At 36.6% G+C, this 18,839-nt stretch overlaps 1 long non-coding RNA gene across 1 annotated transcript; it reads left to right on the plus strand.

Annotated features, from left to right (window-relative positions):
- Window positions 1-4,983: 4,983 nt before the first annotated feature.
- On the plus strand, window positions 4,984-10,605 carry LOC140149758 (uncharacterized). The gene is made up of 4 exons (XR_011858725.1): window positions 4,984-5,358; window positions 6,237-6,368; window positions 8,626-8,687; window positions 10,494-10,605. It is a non-coding gene; the product is annotated as an uncharacterized lncRNA (long non-coding RNA).
- Window positions 10,606-18,839: the final 8,234 nt, after the last annotated feature.

Below are 18,839 nucleotides of genomic sequence, written 5' to 3' on the forward strand. Positions count from 1 at the left end.
GAGAGCGTGTTTTTACTCGTATTTCTCATGCAATGTTTATTGATTTGTTTTTAATATTTGTTTCAACGGTATGTTTCGACTATACAAGTTATAAATACGCACGTGACCACCTCATCACTGTCATATAACAGTATGTAGTGACATCATAATAGCGGGTGGTCTTCCTGTACATTTGAATGCAAAGGCGGTAAACAACACGAGACTACTGTGCAGCTAACTTGTCTATTGTTTTGTTTTCAATTTTATAAATATATTGTAAACGATTCCGTCGATAAATATTTTGGTCATAGGCAAATACTTTCAAAATATTACAAATCCGGACTCCCCCATGTGTAATGATTTTGCTATTCAATTAATACTTAAATGTGATGATATAGATAAAGAGTTCCTATGCATGTCAATGCCATAAGGATTTGGTCACGCTTACTGGTCTTGGTAAATTGTGCCCAGTGGGTCACGTGCATATTTATAAAATACGTTTTTATAAATATATTCGAAGTAGCTTTTCTATATGTAAGTGGAATAGCCCAATGTATACCATGATACAGCAAAGTGTAAAATATAAAATATATATTTTGTGTTGAAAGTGTTTGATAATTATTGTATAGGCCTATATAATATGTTGAAAACACAACAATATTATTCAAAAACATAATACATGTATACATGTTAACTATTAAAACAGATATATGTGTGAAATACGGAAGGCTTTGCTAATCATTGTCTAAAATGGGAAAAAAGGGAAGGTAGGAGAAGAAAAAAGCAAATATCTAATGTATATCTTAAATTATGTTAAATGTAAACTACAAGATACTAGTACGTTTAAATTAAGCTTGTCTGAAGACACATAACGTATTCAATCTTGCACATTGTAGCATGACTTCACAAAAATTGGTCTCCAAAGGGAAAAGAACCGGAAAAAGAACCTCAAAAGAAAAGTTACATAACCTACAATATAACAAATGTTTAAAAACAAAACAAAATGTAGGGGCACATTCATTGTAACGTGTAATATTTCTAAATGTATAAAATGAAAACACGGAATTCGAGGAACAAGAATGGGAAACGAAGGTATATTGTGGAAGCAAGATACTAGTATATAAACTAAGTAAAATAAGCATCAAATGTACGTTTCAGTAATAAAGTTTGAAGACATCTTACAAACTTTGTAAATATGACCTCACTAAGGTTGGTCTCAAAATGGAAAGATATATAGAAACAATGGAGGAAAGAACGAAAATACGTAACAATATGCATATTTTATGTATCAAATATTAATAAAGATATAAAAGATATAAACATTGTTGCTGTTTGATTGTGTGCATTTGTTTAGAAACAGAACAATTGTAATGTATATATTGTTAAGAATGGGAAAGAAGAATAGGAGGGAAAGAAACAAGGCTTGAACTCGGCTCGGTCCGGACCGGTTTTTAATGGGCTCACAATTGCGATTCGGACTTACTTTTTTCTGTTACCGAGGTTTTGTTCAAATCCAATTAAAATTGACTGCGTGCTGGCATTTTGTGCCAATGCAGTTACCGTTATAAGGGAGCAATTAACGTCAAGGAGAGAAATTCGATGGGTCTACGCTGCGCTATGTTATGGCGCTATTTTCTTTCTATATTAGGCTATTTAAATATATCGCTCCGCGGTCTCTCTCATCGATTCTGGCTAAATACGAACATAGAAGAACTCCTGGAAGCGGCAGCTTTAATTAGCACGAGGCCGCATTGATATATTAGTATCATATTAAATATATTAAGTGTATAAACTTTGAAATTTACATGAATTTGAAGAGCAGAGCTTCGAAATCTATCTAAGTCAATCTAGAAATTCTGCTTGGTGACCCCCTCTGCGTGGTAGAATTATATTCATAAAACGTTGAATTTAACAGATATCATGGGCAGCCAACCACGATTTATTAGCATTTAAAATATATGTTAATTAACAAAGATAAATAATAAAGAGTACAAATGGCAATTAACTAGTAAACAAGCCTGAAATCTTAAAATGTTGCCACGTGATTTCCCGAACACATGATATGTCAAGATGTGACCACTATTCAGATTTACCGTAAATATTTAGAGTATTGTTGCACGGCTTGCACATACACTGTGCATTTCTTTACCTCCGTATAAAATCAATAATTCATGCTGGGAGCCAAGTAACATTCTGTCTGCTTAGTGCAGATTGGTATTTTATTTTACTTGAGAGAATAGAAATACATAAGACGAATAAGGTGCCATGATGGAAGGTCAGGTCGGGTATCAAAGGTTATTGTAAAAAAAATACTACTTGTATTTCACACCTTGCCTCTGCCATGTATTTCCTTCATATTATTGACAGCAAGTCCTAATTTTGACTTTGCTATTGCAAAATGTCATTTCATATCAAATTAGTAGACTTTCTTTGAAAAAACATATCACTGGTGCCTGATGGGAATACCCGTCCGCAATTTCATTAAACTGGATCGTTTTCGCCTGGTTTGTGCCCAGATGTATTGGGGCGCGCTATACTCTCATTGAACAGGCAAAGTTCGCAAAACTATTAACAACATTGTTATTTGCCAATATCAATTAACATGATCCAAGGGGTCGAACATGAATTATTCATAACGGATCGATACACTCTTACCGGAGAAGTTAAGATTGCGCTGTTTACGAAACATTGCTTACGATTTTAACCAATATCTGTTTAAAGGCACATATTTTCTTTTAAACAATTTGGTTTAACAGGTTTAAACAGAAAAGTTTAAGATCCGTTAACTTTTCACAAGTTAAAGCCTTAAAGCAAGTGGGTTAGTTATGGACAAATCCTAGTTGTTTAAAGGGACATTTACAGATTTTGTGGGCATGGTCAACGGAATTTTTTAGAATGTTAATATTTTGATCTCATGATGTGGCGCAATCAACTTAAAATAACAAATGAAAATATACAACAATATTTATTTTGACAAAACAGCATGATTTGTGAAAGTTATGAATTTCTCATCACTATAGGCCATACTCAAAACTATATGTTGGGGTGGTGGGGTGTGTGTGTGTGTGTGAATATATCGTTTTGTTGCAAGCGTATTTTGATCACAAGATAAAGTAAGTCTAAATTTTATAGCGGCAAATGCCTGCAATCCTAATAAAGGAATATTAATTAATGTGATCAAGGCAGGACCTTGGAACGCACTGGGCATAACAGAGATGATCACTTGACGTGCCAAAATAGTTTTCTTCATATTTAACTTGTCTAGTTTGTACTATAATGGTCGGTTATTATACAAGTCTTTTTGCAAACATTGAAACTTAAAAATTTACCAGAACATGCTGAATGTCCCTTTAACGATACATCTCGCCGATTCTCGCGCCGCGGAATTTTAACCAATTATTGTTTAAAATGACAAAGCATGGCGGCCACGAGTGAATGCTGGTCGTGCTGCTTATGGTCTCCTGAAACTTCGTTCAAATAGGTAGGTTTGAGTCAATCAGGTTGCACCAAACTCGAGATTCGTTTGATAAGTTATGCATAGACATCGTTGAGACATAAAGGATGGATATTTATGGGTTTATTTGCTAGATTTATCAACATCATTGGGATTGACATTCTAGCGATACTGTACGGTGCATGTATCACCAATGTGTGTACCGCGATGTTCAGTATAGGCAAGGGGGTGACACTAAATTCACGGTTGTTCTATTAGCAACACAAAATCTATGAAAAATTCAGCTGGTTTACTAGCTAGAAAGTGAGGCCAGTTATCGATCCGTTATAGCTCGTTATGAATAATTCATGTTCGACCCCTTGGATCATGTTAATTGAGTATGGCAAATAACAACGTTGTTAGTTTTGCAAACTTTGCCTGTTCAATGAGAGTATAGCGCGCCCCCAATACATCTGGGCACAAAACAGGCGAAAACGATCCAGTTTAATGAAATGGCGGACGGGTATTCCCATCAGGCACCAGTGATATGTTTTTCAAAGAAAGTCTACTAATTTGATATGAAATGACATTTTGCAATAGCAAAGTCAAAATTAGGACTTGCTGTCAATAATATGAAGGAAATATGTGACAGAGGCAAGGTGGGAAATACAAGTAGTATTTAAGTTATAATAACCTTTGATACCCGACCTGACCTTCCATCATGGCGCCTTATTCGTCTTTATGTATTTCTATTATGCTCTCAAGTAAAATAAAATACCAATCTGCACTGAGCAGACAATGTTACTTGGCTCCCAGCATGAATGATTGATTTTATACGGAAGTAAAGAAATGCACAGTGTTTGTGCATGATGTGCAAGCATACTCCAAATATTTACGGTAAATCTGAATAGTGGTCACATCTTGACATATCATGTGTTCGGGAAATCACGTGGCAACATTTTAAGATTTCAGGCTTGTTTACTAGTTAATTGCCATTTGTACTCTTTATTATTTATCTTTGTTAATTAACATATATTTTAAATGCTGATAAATCGTGGTTGGCTACCCATGATATCTGTTAAATTCAATGTTTTATGAATATAATTCTACCACGCAGAGGGGGTCACGCAGCAGAATTTCACATCACCTGACTTAGCTACATTTCGAAGCTCTGCTCTTCAAATTCATGTAAATTTCAAAGTTTATACATTTAATATATTTAATATGATACTAATGTTTTGTTATAACCAACTGGTACACGAAATATACTAGCTTATTACCTATACAGAAAGGTGATTATCAGCCTTCACTCAGCAAATTGGCATGCCGGGCATATGCAGCCATTCTCCGTCTGGATAACATGACTGTCGCCCTCAATACGTCTGGGCACAAATTTAAATAACAATACGCTATTTACCGTGATATCAATGCGGCCTCATGCTAATTAAAGCTGCCCCATCCAGGAGTTCATCTATGGTATAGGGCATACGTACAATAGCTTACAATGTAGACGAGATGGACCGTATCGATTGTGTGAATTTATTAGGGTTGATGCCAGGGGGGGTGGGACATACTTCTCTGGCAATTCCAGGGCAATCCCGACGGCAACACCACGGGAACACGATTTGTTTTATGCGCATGTCTAGCGCATGCGCATTTTGAACAATTAGCGATATCAGCCGTTAAAAACAGCCTGTGATCTTCAATCAGCTGATCGTAAATAACAATCCCGGAGTTGACCAGCTTCAACACACGGTTACAATCGAATCGTGACAATGAGAATTCAATCTTTACTCCCAAAATTCAAGAATATAGAAAATAAAGTTTCTGCCAGGGTTTCTGCCGCGGATTTGGGCGGTGAAGTGCAGGTATTGACGCATCAATTTATGGATCTACACATAAATATTAACGAAGTACACTGCACAACCTGGAATTGATCCACGAAAGTAAGTTAAGCTTAAGCTTATTAAATACTATGTAATGTAGATGGTATACCATCTACATGTAGTGAAATTTGTTATGATTTTAAATCGGGTGTGGTGCTGAATCCAGTTACAATTTTGTGGATCTTGTGGTTCTGTATAAATTATGATGTGAAAAGAGTTGAAACGCAACATCTTCATAATTGACATATTTCTCAAGAACCACAATTATTTACAATACTATTCATATATTAAGAAATTATTTTAAGTGTGTGACTTGTATTTGGTGATGAAGGAAAGGATTAAGGGCTTATTTTTCATTAATCTCCTATTCTAAACCATGAAAATTGTCTTTTTATAGCTGCATGACCAAAAAAGCATCCTGTACCGTTGATTGGTTTTAATGTTACCTGGTCACATTCCTAATGAAGTAAATTTTTAAGAATACATGACAAGCCGTTCCTATGCCAACCTGTCTTTGCGTCAACCTGCACCACATTTTTTGAAGACAACTCGTCACTGACCAGTGACCAACCTGTCCCTTGCTTGCTGGAGGGAATAAAGCTAAGGTAGTTGACTATATATATTGTCAAGGGACGGGTAGACTATATTGTCAAGGGCAGTGGTGTACCGTGTATGGGTCACTTGTCAGAGCGGGCAAAATCCTGGTGTGCAGTAGATTTACCCGGTCACAGGGTAGATTTTCTCAGGCAGAGGTGTAAAATAGGCTGATTTAGCATAATTTTTCAGGTTTTCCTTCATGGTCAAAGCCATGGGGGGGGGGGGGTGCAGAGTGACCCCTGCCACAGATACGCTACTGGTCAAGGGGTGGGTTGGGATAGGGACAAGTTGTATTATCAACCAATTTTTATGTCACTTTTATGCAATTATGGTTCTTACAGGTACCCCGGTATGTCAATGATTTCTGCTAAGCAGTAGATGTGTTGGTTGGGCAAAATGTTACGCCCATAGTTGTTTTTGACGGGGAAGATCGAGCTACAAGCAAAGCAGCACACAAAGGAAGAAAGAAAAGGGTATGTATTAATTCATCATGTATTTACATCTTCATTCTTGGTAATTGAAGTAAAAAAAATCAATCTGAAAAGATATGTACAATGTATGTGAAACGCTAACATTCACATATTTTGGGTATAATCGCTAATTGTAGGTTTGGCCACAATTTTAAGATTTTTCCAAGATACCCATTTTAAAGTATTCATTTTCCAAAAAAAACCATAAGTTTTCACAAAATTGAAAGAACCCATGGTGATCTGTAATACAATCCATGCAGAAAAAAAGTACCGGTATAGAAAATAGACCATAGCAGAATGGTAAACTGCATATCCGTCAATACATGCTTTTTCCATGGGAAATGAACTTTGCTGCTTGGATGATGTCACGATGAGGTTAGCATTTATTCCGTATCGAAAAGTGTGTACTGACGGATATGCAGTCGACCGCCCTCATCATGCACATATTTTGGGGGGGCTTTGGGGGCGCCAGCCCCCCGGAGTCAAAGCAGGGGGTGGGCGGAAAATTTGAAAAAATTGTACTATATATCAAAATGTGTTGCTTTTGGGGTGCTAGCGCCTAGAAATCCTTTTTTTTTTTTTTTTTTTTTTTTTTTTTTTTGTTCTTCACTTTTTCAAACGATCGTAAAAAATTGGGGCAACCTTTTCGGGCTGCTGAGGAAGGGGCGGCAAAATTGAATTTTCTTCAGCCCCTGGGGTAGGGCGACCACGGCACACCACTGCTCATAGGACTTAATTTTAACGAATTCAACTCTGCGCTGTAATTTAATTTAAAAAAATGCAAATTTGAACTTTTTATGGAAAATGCACACATTTTGGTAATATTATGGATAAACATGATAAATCACACAAATCAGAATTTTGTGAAATTGATGCATAAAATTTGCTCTAAAAAATCATACATTTTTCCGGTGCTTACCAATACAGTGTAGTTCGTAAATACAAATTAGGGCACCAAATCTGTGTGGGTACTTGTACTGTCATGTGTAATCATTGGGAATTTCAATATTTCTCTGTTTGTGTTTGCTTGTTTTTTTTACGCCCAAGTACTAGATTTTCCTTGGGTAAAGCTCAACCTCACTTTTGTGAAATTAATCAACTAGAGGAGTTTATGCATTGTGATGTGCCCTGAGTAATTTGATTTAATTTAATTATTTAACTTTGTTTACAAGCTGAAAGTATTTCATGAGATGGGAAACCCCTTGTATTTTGGAATTCCCCAAATTATTGTAAACAAAGTCAGATCTATGTTTGGAACTTGAAAGCCCCAGTTCATTATTGCACCATCAGGAAAACCCCCAGGAAGTGATGTAATGTGAATGTGTTAATTACTCTTGGGAAATCCCAAGATTGCAGCAATGTTGTGAAAATGTGATTGAAGTAATGGTTTATTAATAGATGATGGGTTTTTGCATGAGTACTGATATAAAAAGCTGGAGGTTTTGTTGGGACTTTACAGAATGCCATGGGAGATTGAGATATTCCACATGTGTGTGATGGTCTTCGTGCTTCAAAAAGAAGTACATTTTAACCAGTTTATATAGCCAATAATTGAGCTAATTTTAATACAGCAACGAAGAAGACAGCGAGCACACAAAAGTGCTCTTCCTCATCAAAGGATTAAAAGTTCTTCTGTCAAATTGCTGGAGTTTGCTGGGTTTGTGAAGGCCACGCATCTGTCAAAAAACAGCGGAGCTGTGTTAAAGAAACCTGTTCCCTGGAAAAGAGTGATTGGTGAAAGAAACACCATTTTTGGAGAAAGCAGCGCAAGGAGATATATTTGTGGAGATAGCAGCGCAAAGGAGATTGGAGGAAGCATCATCATTTTCAGATGAGGATTTTATCATACGTTAGGATTTATAAATGCAAGTGTACTATGGACATCGCTGATTTTCGCAGGACAAGCGAATAAGGATATATTACATCAGTCGTCCAGAACATTGCAAGAACTCTAGGATCACCAACAAGAAGACAGCTGGTTAAGTAGTCATAGAGTAAAACTGTCATTGTGTGATTTTATTGTATATGCGATATTGTTATTATATGTACCAATCATACTCTGTTCTCAATTAAAGACTTAGATTTTGTTAGCTTAAATAAACAGTGTATTTGTGTTGTGCATTCGTGTGAGTTCGAGTAAAAGGTGATTTTGGCCTTGAGTCAAGTACGACTCGTAACAGCATGCATCTAATGTATTATGTACCTCAATTTTCCTCAAATTTTGATATCTAAATTTGCATTTCTTTCTTCATGTCATCAGGAGAAAAAGACAGGAGAAGGCTAGAGCCCTGCACCACCATGCCACACAAAATGAGTTTGCAAGTAAGTCTATGATGTATGACATGTACATTGTACGTGGGGGTATCCAAAAGTTTTTGACATCACCCAGAAGTGAAAGAGCTATTTTGATGAAATTATGTCAGTGTAATCACTGGTCCTAATGTACATTATGGTTCAGATATGGTCTCATAAGTATTAAGTTTACTTTCTATCCAGATGGCACTAGGTGGGCAGTAGCTATAGGCGCATAACCTGCAAGATGGTGAAAATTGAGGAACGTAGCGTGATTAAGGTTCCTGCATTTGAAGGGTTAGGCCTACAATGCTCATAAAATCTATGATGAAATGAAAGCTATCTACGGTGATGATTGCCTATCATATTGCACTGTTGCTTTTTGAAAAAGGAATTTCCAAACTGGCCACATGTCCCTCACAGATTAGCCAAGAAGTGGACGTCCATCACTTATGGATGGCGCGGCCACAGTGAAGAAACTCAAGAAAGTGGAGGATCTTATCATGAAAAGGTAATGCGCCTACTGCCCATCTAGCGCCACCTGGAAAGAAAGTAACATACTTATGAGACCATTTTTGAACCATGTACATAAGGACCAGTGATTACACTGACAAAATTTCATCAATATAGCTCTTTCACTTCTGGGTGATGTCAAAACTTTTGGATACCCCTCGTATATACACATGTATCATACAGTAAAATCGATTAAGGAACCGTTCACAAACTTGTTGGGGAACATAAAAAAAAAAATTTCATCGTGAACATTTTTCGGGCCCCCTTTTTCAGATCTCAAAAATTTCAGGGGCCCCTTTTTGACATGAAAATTATGGGTCAACCCCATATACTCAATTTTCCCGGGAAAATTTGTGGTCAATTTTTTCAGAGCCCCTCTCCCCCTAGAAGGGTCAAAACTTTTAAGAGCCCCCCCTTTTTGCATCAGCCCCCCAACAAGTGTTTGTGAACAGTCCCTAATGTAGACAATTCCATGATCATCCACCATGAATGGGCTGCAGTTTCAGCAAAGTTAGTTTTGGAATAGAAAGGAATTTGCCATGTACATTGTATTTTAGCCACTGATTTTTAGTTTACTACACATACTCAGGGACACAAACTCATTAAATAATCCAACCCCAACACCTGCTGTATTGCTAACATTACAACCCTTTTGTAGTGAGCAGCCATGTGACTGCAGGGTTAAGGATGTTGTGAAAAACCTGCATTATATTTCAATACAATTTTAAATCATCCTTTTTTTTTATTTAAAATGCTAAATATGTAATTGTCCCATGCCAAGTAACTGATGTGATTTGGTAGGCAAATGTACATTGTATTTATTACGGCAAACCCTTGCTCATTCATTTGTGATTAAGCCAGTCTCCGGGAAGAGACTATAGTTTCAGTCACAGTTTTGGTCACCTTACACCTTCAAATGTGCTCAAAATTTACACTGATGTAAAAAAAAAAAAAGATTTCTTTAATTTAACTTCATATGGGGAAAGTAGTTGTGAATTTGTTGATAATTTATTTTTTCTGTGTGCCCTCTTGTGGCTGTGGTGTACATCACCTCACACCTTTGTGCGGAGAATGTCAGTGGAAGTTGGAGCTACATGTAAGAAAGCGTGAGTACCGGTACCTCAAACTGCTTTGAAATGAATTTGAAATGTTGTCGCTAACAGTGGCATTTTCATAATCACTTGCACCATTTTGCCAATGTTTGCCACCAGCAGTAATTTGTCTCCCAGAATATCATTGTATCCCACGTATCATTTTCAATTTGCAGTAAAAACTTGTTTGATGTGAAATAATATTTTATTCTATTTCTTTTTTAATTTATAGGTTGGTGTGTGTGGTAAGGCAAAATATTGACCAAGCCCTGGAAACTGATAACTCAGGCAACTGGTAGTCAGGAACCATATTTGAGATCGAAAAGTTGCAATAAACATTCCTCTCGAGTCTGTGTACTGGTGTACTACTGTGCCATTTGTGGCAACAAGCAATCGACAAGTAACTTTTAGATTTTACATTCCAATTTAGAAATTAAATCAAGCAGTGGACTGTGGCAACAAGTGTTTTAGGATTAATATTATGACGCTCATGTACACTACCTAACTCATATTGGGCTGCCTGCACAGGTACACCATCGCTGAGGTAGTTGGAGGTAGATGTACTTGGCTGGTACTGTGCAGTACCAGGTGAGTACCAGTTTAGAACCAGTGCAGTACCACTGCTGGTGGATCCTGTGCAGTGGCATAATTGGTACTGTGTAGGTACTTTGTGTGTACCAGTCTGCAGATGGCCAAAATAGGAATCTTGTAGTGATAGATTGGATAGACAGCTGAGAACATCATGCTTGTCAGCTTTGGGTTGAGCCTTTTGTTTGAGCCTGGCCCTATCAGGGCCCGAGCTTGCGTCTGCCCGTACCGCCTGGTTAAATAACCCTGCAGGGGGTCACTCCCATTGTGGCCTGTACACCTCCCGCGATAATCAACTTTTAAAATGCACCTTAAACAAGGATTTAACCCTTGGCTAAAACGATACCCTAAACAGATATCACACACAATTTTGCTACCCTTTTTTCCAATTTTTCATGTTTTTAACATCTTAAACACGATACACACGTGTCCTACCTACCTAAAAACTACCCTTTTACGCATTTTTATTATCGCGGATGGTGTACAGGCCACAATGGGAGTGACCTCCTGGGAAATAAACAAATTTGTTCTTGGTTAAAAAACACAAGAGCAGTCATATCATGATTTAACCTAGTCCTCCATCCCCAATTAGTGCCCCACACTGAACTCTTTTGACTCAAAGGTGCAACTAACCCCATTCGCCCATACACTCAATTTATTTCTATTATGTTCTCAGAATCTTCCTTCCTATACTTTGTACAGAGTTAAAGAGTCCAATATAATCAACACTTGGACTCAAAACTTGGACTTTGTTGGATAGGCTCACTTTCCCCCAAAAATTGTTTTCCACAATTTTTTGACCAAAACTCATTTTTGACCAAAAATCACATTTTGACCAAAAACCACATTTTTTACTAAAAGTCATGTTTTTGACCAAAAAAGATTCTGAAAACATAATGATAAAATTGGATGTTTTTTCACCCAATAGAAAATTTATTGGTCTCGCTATGAGTTTAAAAATATTGGACTTGACTTCGTCTCGTCCAATATTTTAAAACTCATAGCTCGACCAATAAATTTGCGTATTGGGTTCAAACCAACCAATTTTATATCATTATTGTCAGGAAATGCAAGTATTTTGAAACACTCCCAGCTAACTCAGTCATGTGGCAATATATGGCCTTGTGATCAGCAAACTGAGCTAGTTCTTCATGAAATGAAGATTTTGAATTATGATCACCATGAACACAAGCTATTGCCAAAAAAATGGGGAAAAATGCAAATGGACATTAAAGATGAGAGAAGAATGACTACAATCTCAAGACTTAGTAGAACCATGCTATATAAAAATAACATTTTATTAAACCTCTTTACATGGTATCTGAAGAATTACTTTACATTATTGAAGGCAAATTTGGTAACTTTTAACACAATCACTGGCAGATGATGTTAACAATCATGACTTTGTATGTGTAAAAATGAAAAGAATAATAAATTAAAAGCATAATCATTTGCTTTGCTTGAATTTATTTCAGTGTTGCATTTGAGTAGGAATAGAAATACATGCAAGATGGGTAAATATCATATAAACAATGGTATCAGACTCCGCACAGTTCAGTGGCAGAGAAGATGGTTTGCCATTTTTTTCTTTGCTGATTATTGCTGTATGGAAGTATGGTTGGTTGACAACTTTGCAAAATTTGAAAATTCCAGTCAAGAGATGCATAATTTGACCTACTTGGGGCTTTCATTCCAGTTTTATGTGTTTGAGCCAAAAAGGACCAAGGTTAAATGTTACGCACCATCAATGATCAAATAGAAGTACTCAGTGGCATAGCATAGGTCATCATATTGGGGGGTAATTAAAGCATCTGTGTCTGATTGACAGGCCTCGAATTAAGGATCTGAAGGGTCACAGCAACTTTTTAGGGCAAGTTGTTAATTGCCTTGGATTTTCACTCAAAAGGCAAGGCAGCACGGCAGTTTGTAATATTTCAAGAGGGCATCATGGCAACTGTTGAAAATTTGAGAAGGGTGCCAAGGCAATTTCTCAAAAGTGAAGAAAACACACACAAACATAGATAGATGATTTTATTATGAAGGGGCAGGGCTGGGCCGGGCACCGACGGCAACTTCATTAGAGGGCACGACAAGTGACTGCCTTGGGTAAAGGACATATTTTGAGGGCATTATGGCAGTGGGGATGGGCACCCACGGCAAAATGCTGTGGGTGCCGTGGGTTAACTCAAGGGCTGCTGATTGAGGGGGCACAATCCATTTTCCGGCAATTTTCCAATTGGATTTTCTAAAACTTTGCAATCGATTGGGGGGGGGGGCATGTGCCCCCGTGCCCTATGATGCGACATGGTTGCAACATGGATTCACTGTGATCATATGCTCCAAGAGCACCATCACAATTACTACATAGCTGGAAATTTTTACTAGGTTTTTATTTTTGCAGGTGGTACTACACCCCTGATAAATTTGTGACTATAAATAATAATACACTGGTAACAAAAGTTATGTATATTATAGGGCAAGGGATCCAGATACTATACTGGAATTTCAGTGACTCAAGACAAGTGATAATTTATTTATGATAAGAAAAGAGGTACCGCTAGAATGTATACCCCATTTATATAATGAACCACCTGTCTTGAATCACTGAAATTGCAGTGAAGTAATTGGATTCCTTGCCTCTATAATATACATAACTTTTATTACCAGTGTGTAGTTATTTTTGAGAAAAATGCAAAATTAGTCACAAAATTTATCAGGGGTGTAGTACGTACTACCTTAAAGAGGAAGCCCGCCAGAGTAGTTCTTCTGGGGTGAATCAAACCTCCAGGAAGTGAAATGTCTTTGATCATGTTAAGAAAATATTGCCAAACAAATGACCCTGGCATAGTATAAATATGCATTAGTTTTAGTCACTTGTAAATTGTCACTAACTAATTTGATAACCAGGCAGGTTTGGTTTATCCCAGAAGAACTGCTCTGGCTGGGTTTCCTCTTTAATTTCAGAATGGTAAATTTTATAGCTTGCAAAAATATTTTTGACCCATATGTTGTAATAATCGGAACTGTGAATGCAAGAAATTATACACTATACACCTATTGAGGTGCAATTTTCAAATTGTTATCCAGACCATATGGGTCAATTTTCAACATTAAAAAAAAAAAAAATTGGCAGATGCTTTAAGGGGGTACTACACCCATGTGGTAAATTTGTGACTATTTTTGCATTTTTCTCAAAAAATAATAACACACTGGTAACAAAAGTTATGTATATTATTGGGGCAAGGAATCCAATTACTACACTGACATTTCAGTGACTCAAAACAAGTGGTTTAGTATATGATAGGAAACGAGGTACATCCTAGTGGTACCTTATTTCTTATCATAAATAACAAACTGCTTGTCTTGGGTCACTGAAATTCCAGTGTAGTATTTGGATTCCTTGCCCTATAATATACATAATTACTTTTGTTATCACTGTGTTATTAGTTTGTGAGAAAAATGCAAAAATAGACATAAATTTATCGAGGGGTGTAATACCCCTTAATACTCACGCAACATCATACTCTATTCTGAGCATATTTGTTGTGCCATTATATATTAAATTTTCTGACTGCACAGCTCTTTCAAAGACCCTGTATCATATCAATGTCCTGTATTATAATCTTGGCAGGCAGTTGGTGCATTATTCAGTTGTTTATGTAATTATTGGAGTAATTCTGGAGCTCTTTACCATAGTTTTGTTCTCCAGGAGCACAATCATTTCCGTAAATATTTTTGTTCACAAATAATTATTGTGCAGATCTAACCTTTAGTTTATTATTGGAGTTCATCAAACAGTGAAACAGTGCAATGTCTCATAAATTAGTCGCAAAGTTAGCCAGACTTTGACATAATGCCATTAACTACTAACAATTAAGTATTTCATTCAACTATGCTGATTTTTTTCCCCAACTGCTGAATGCTGGTACTTAAATCCAAATGACTAATCATGTTATAGTGCTATGTGAGAAGTTTTGCGACAAATCCGTGGGTTGAAAAATCCATTGAGCTCCATTGAATAACCACCAAGAATAGTTCCGCTGTTGATTCAAAAATCAATGGTTTCCTATGTCCATGGTATAGCCATCACAAGGTCCATTTTCCAAACCATCATGCATGCTTCCTGTAAAAAACAGAAGACAAAAATAACAATAATTTTACATGACATAAAAAATTAAAAAGAAAAGCTTTTTACATGTACTTGCTTTAAATAGCCTCTGGATGATCAATTAAGTTGAGATAATACATTATCATCTTGACATTATTACTATTATCTCCATATATTTAACTTCAAAAATATAAATTGAGATAATTTATCATAAGAGCTATTTATCATCACCACATATTTAAATTGAGATTATTTTATAGAATTTATTAGTTCCAGAAAAAAGGTTTTGAGATGATGTATTCTCTTGAGATAATTTGTTATCTTGAGATTTATTAATAAAACTTATCTCGAGATAATTTCTTGAGACACTTATTTCCAGATAAAAGATAACAAATTAGAGTCTTGAAATAATAAATTATTTTGAGATAAGTCATCTTATAACTTATTATTTCAAGATAATTTATCTCAAGATTATCTCAACATATTGATCTCCAGATAAAAAATTTAGAGATAATGTATTTTTTCGAGTGACTTATCAATTATCTCAAGATAATTTATCATCATGAGATATTTATCTCTGGACAAAAGATATATAGAGAGAGGTTTTTTATGGAGATATATTTATCTTGAGATACGGTAATTCATTATTTCCATTTATCTAAAGATAATTGTCTCAGGTTAATGGATTATCTCAGAATGATTAATTATCTCAGGATAATTGATTATCTCAGGGTAAATTAATCATCTAGAGATTATCAAGATAATTTACTATCAAGATAATTTATGATCTCCAGATAAATAACATCTTGAGATAATGTATTTTTTTTTTTTAATTTATTATCATGACAAGATTATTTATTATCTCAAGATATTTATCTTCGCAGGATTTATCTCTGGACAAAAAGATTATGGAGATATTTATCTTGAGATAATTTATTATGTCCATATATTTATCTTGAGATAATTGTCTCAAGGTAATTTATTATCTCAGGGTAATTGATCATCTGAAGATAATTGATTATCTCAAGATAATGATCTCCAGATAATTTATTATTTACTATCAAGATAATTTATCATCTCCAGATAAAACGTCTTGAGACAATGTATTTTCTCAAATTATCTCAACAATTATCTCAAGTCCTGTCCTGTCAATGTCCCTGTTTGCAATATAAATTGAGATAATCAATTATCCTGAGATTATCAATTATTCTGGGATAATCCATCATCCTGAGACAATTATCTTGAGATAAATAAAAGTTCATATTGGCAGTAGGCAGGACAGCCAGGCAATTCTGCAACTTCCTGCTAGGCACCAAGACAATCACATGTTGGAAGTCGATGGACAGCGATTGGAGAAATTCCATGTTGTATGGGGCCGAGACATGGTCAGGGCTCGGCATTCAAAATGCCCCCGAAGGTATGTAGGCCTACTACAACTACAAAAGACATTAAAGCGTCAAGTACTGACGTTCCTCTTCCTATAGTGGGTGAATTTGAGTCCCTGTCCAGCATATGTCCAGATCACTAGTTTAATAGCAGGGGATAGGCAGGGTATACGGCCGGGGGGGGGGGCACATCAACAAAATTTGGTGGGTATGTTCCCCGAATTTTGAGGTGGTGGGTCTTTGGGAGCTGCCCCGTAAAAGGGGTCTTTTGGAGCTGCAAACAAGCAAAATGGGGGCTTTCGGAGCTGCGAACAGTCAAAATCAAGGGTCTTGCTTTGCTTTCTGGCTGAAAATTGCCTGAAAATCATGGGTCTTTCGGAGCTCTAGTTTGGTCACTTATAGGGGGTCTTTCAGAGCTGCAAAATCCAAAATGGGGGGGGGGGGGTCTTTCCGGGGGAACATACTTGTATGGTCATTTGTGTTAAGTGCGCACCCAGCCCCAGGGTTACAGTTTGATCAAGGTGTCCATTTCACTAAGCTTTAGTTTACGCAGCTTCGTAAGTCTCAAAATTAATCGTAACTTGTGACGAGTCGTAGGCCTAAGTTGCATTTCACTAAACGTACTTACGAACAGTACCCTTAAGTTACATCTAGTTTTGGGTATTCGTAACTTTACGAACGTGAACGCGTCGAACGGTAAATGAGTTACGTCAAGGGTTAAAAGTTTAGTGAAATTACAATTCGGCAATTACCATGGCCAGGGTCAGCATGGTCAGGGTTACACAGTTTACAGTGACAGTTTATAATTATTAAATAGATCATGAGATGGATATAAATTATTGTGGACTAGAGACACATCATGCACTGATCAGTGTGCTCGCTCGCAATATAAATTATAAGCTTTCTGCATATCAGTGCAGTGGCAGTGTCCGTGACCCTACCGTACGAAAACAGTGAGCTCGAGAAAGCGACTCAGTGAAATTACTATACCAATTTAAATTTTAATACTCCGCACACTCACCATCAAGTATAATATGCTCAGGTTGTCATCACGTTTGTAAACAGAGCTATTAGCTTGTTGTAAACAGAAGAGCTGACTTCTCCATACCATGCAGATGCAGATGCTTCGTACGGTATCAAATCAATCCAGGAAATAATCGGCGACGAGCTACAATGTACTTGTCCAACTATGAAACAGTACATCCAGTACGCTACTATAACCTCTTCCCACACGACCGACTGCTTTGAGTCTGTTGAAGAGATTAATGCAACGGCAAATTTTAAACTAAAAATCTCCCAAAACCCCGCGAAAACTCAAATTTCAAATGCTTTTTTCTCAAAATTTCTCCATCCCACCTCTGAGGTGGGCTGGAAAAGTTGCTCAAAATAACGTTTTCTTGCTACATTCCAAAACTTGCGGAGGTGCGTTCGGTAGTTTAAATGATATTGATGACGGAAATTGGGCAACGTAATCGATCTTAGCGGATATGCCACCATTGGTTTTAACACAAAGTTTCGCGCCATTTGCAACCTCAAAACCCCAAATCTAGTATCGAAACCTCAACGTCCCACCCCCCCTGGTTGATGCATTGTATTTTAGCATTGTATCCAGGGGATGACACTCTATTCACGTGGTTTCTTTTCCAACGCTAAAAGATTACGAATTTTGGTGGTTTGTAAATGAAAAGTGTCCGCACTATCGATTGATTACGTAACTGTTATGAATAATTTATTAGTTTTTCAATGCAATCGCCTCGACCCATTAATACATATTATCTGTATTTATCAAAGTACTTGGAATAGCAATCTGGTGAGTTCACTGAACTACGCCCAAATACTGATGGAGTTTTAATGGCGCTAATCCTCTCCATACACAGATGAACAAATACAATAGGAGAAGGTCAACACATATGACCTCCTATATGACATGTTATATGAGATGTACAACAACCTGAATATCATAAAGATCAGTGTTCGTTTGTGCATATGAACTGCATATTTACAATACTAAATATTACTCGTTATATATTATGTCAAATATTGGTATTATGACAACACGGTATATACATTGTATATAAAACGACTAATAGATCCTACTATCATGGCGTCAGGTCATTGGTTCATCATATCCCGTATGTTTCTTAAAATTCATTCATATTTGAGACAAATTTCTGTGCCCATTTTATAGGCGTACAGGTGGATCCGGTTTTTTTGTCATTTTCATTTCTTTTTGATGAAAGAATTAAGGTTTTCCACTGCACGGAGGCCACTATGTGATACTAATTTAATGCTATTTGTAAATGAATGCGGATTCCCGGTTGTTGTTTTTCCACAGTGTGACAACTGTCCACCCATCCAGACAACATCATCACATAATAAAACGTCTGTATTTTTACGATGAGTAAATATTAAACTGAACTTTGCCTTGGAACATTGTGTAAGACGGTGTAAGATTTTGTGGGCGCCCTCAACATTATTATCCTCTTTGTATCCGTAA

Source organism: Amphiura filiformis, chromosome 4 (assembly GCF_039555335.1).
Source record: "Amphiura filiformis chromosome 4, Afil_fr2py, whole genome shotgun sequence".
Lineage (NCBI taxonomy): Eukaryota > Metazoa > Echinodermata > Ophiuroidea > Amphilepidida > Amphiuridae > Amphiura > Amphiura filiformis.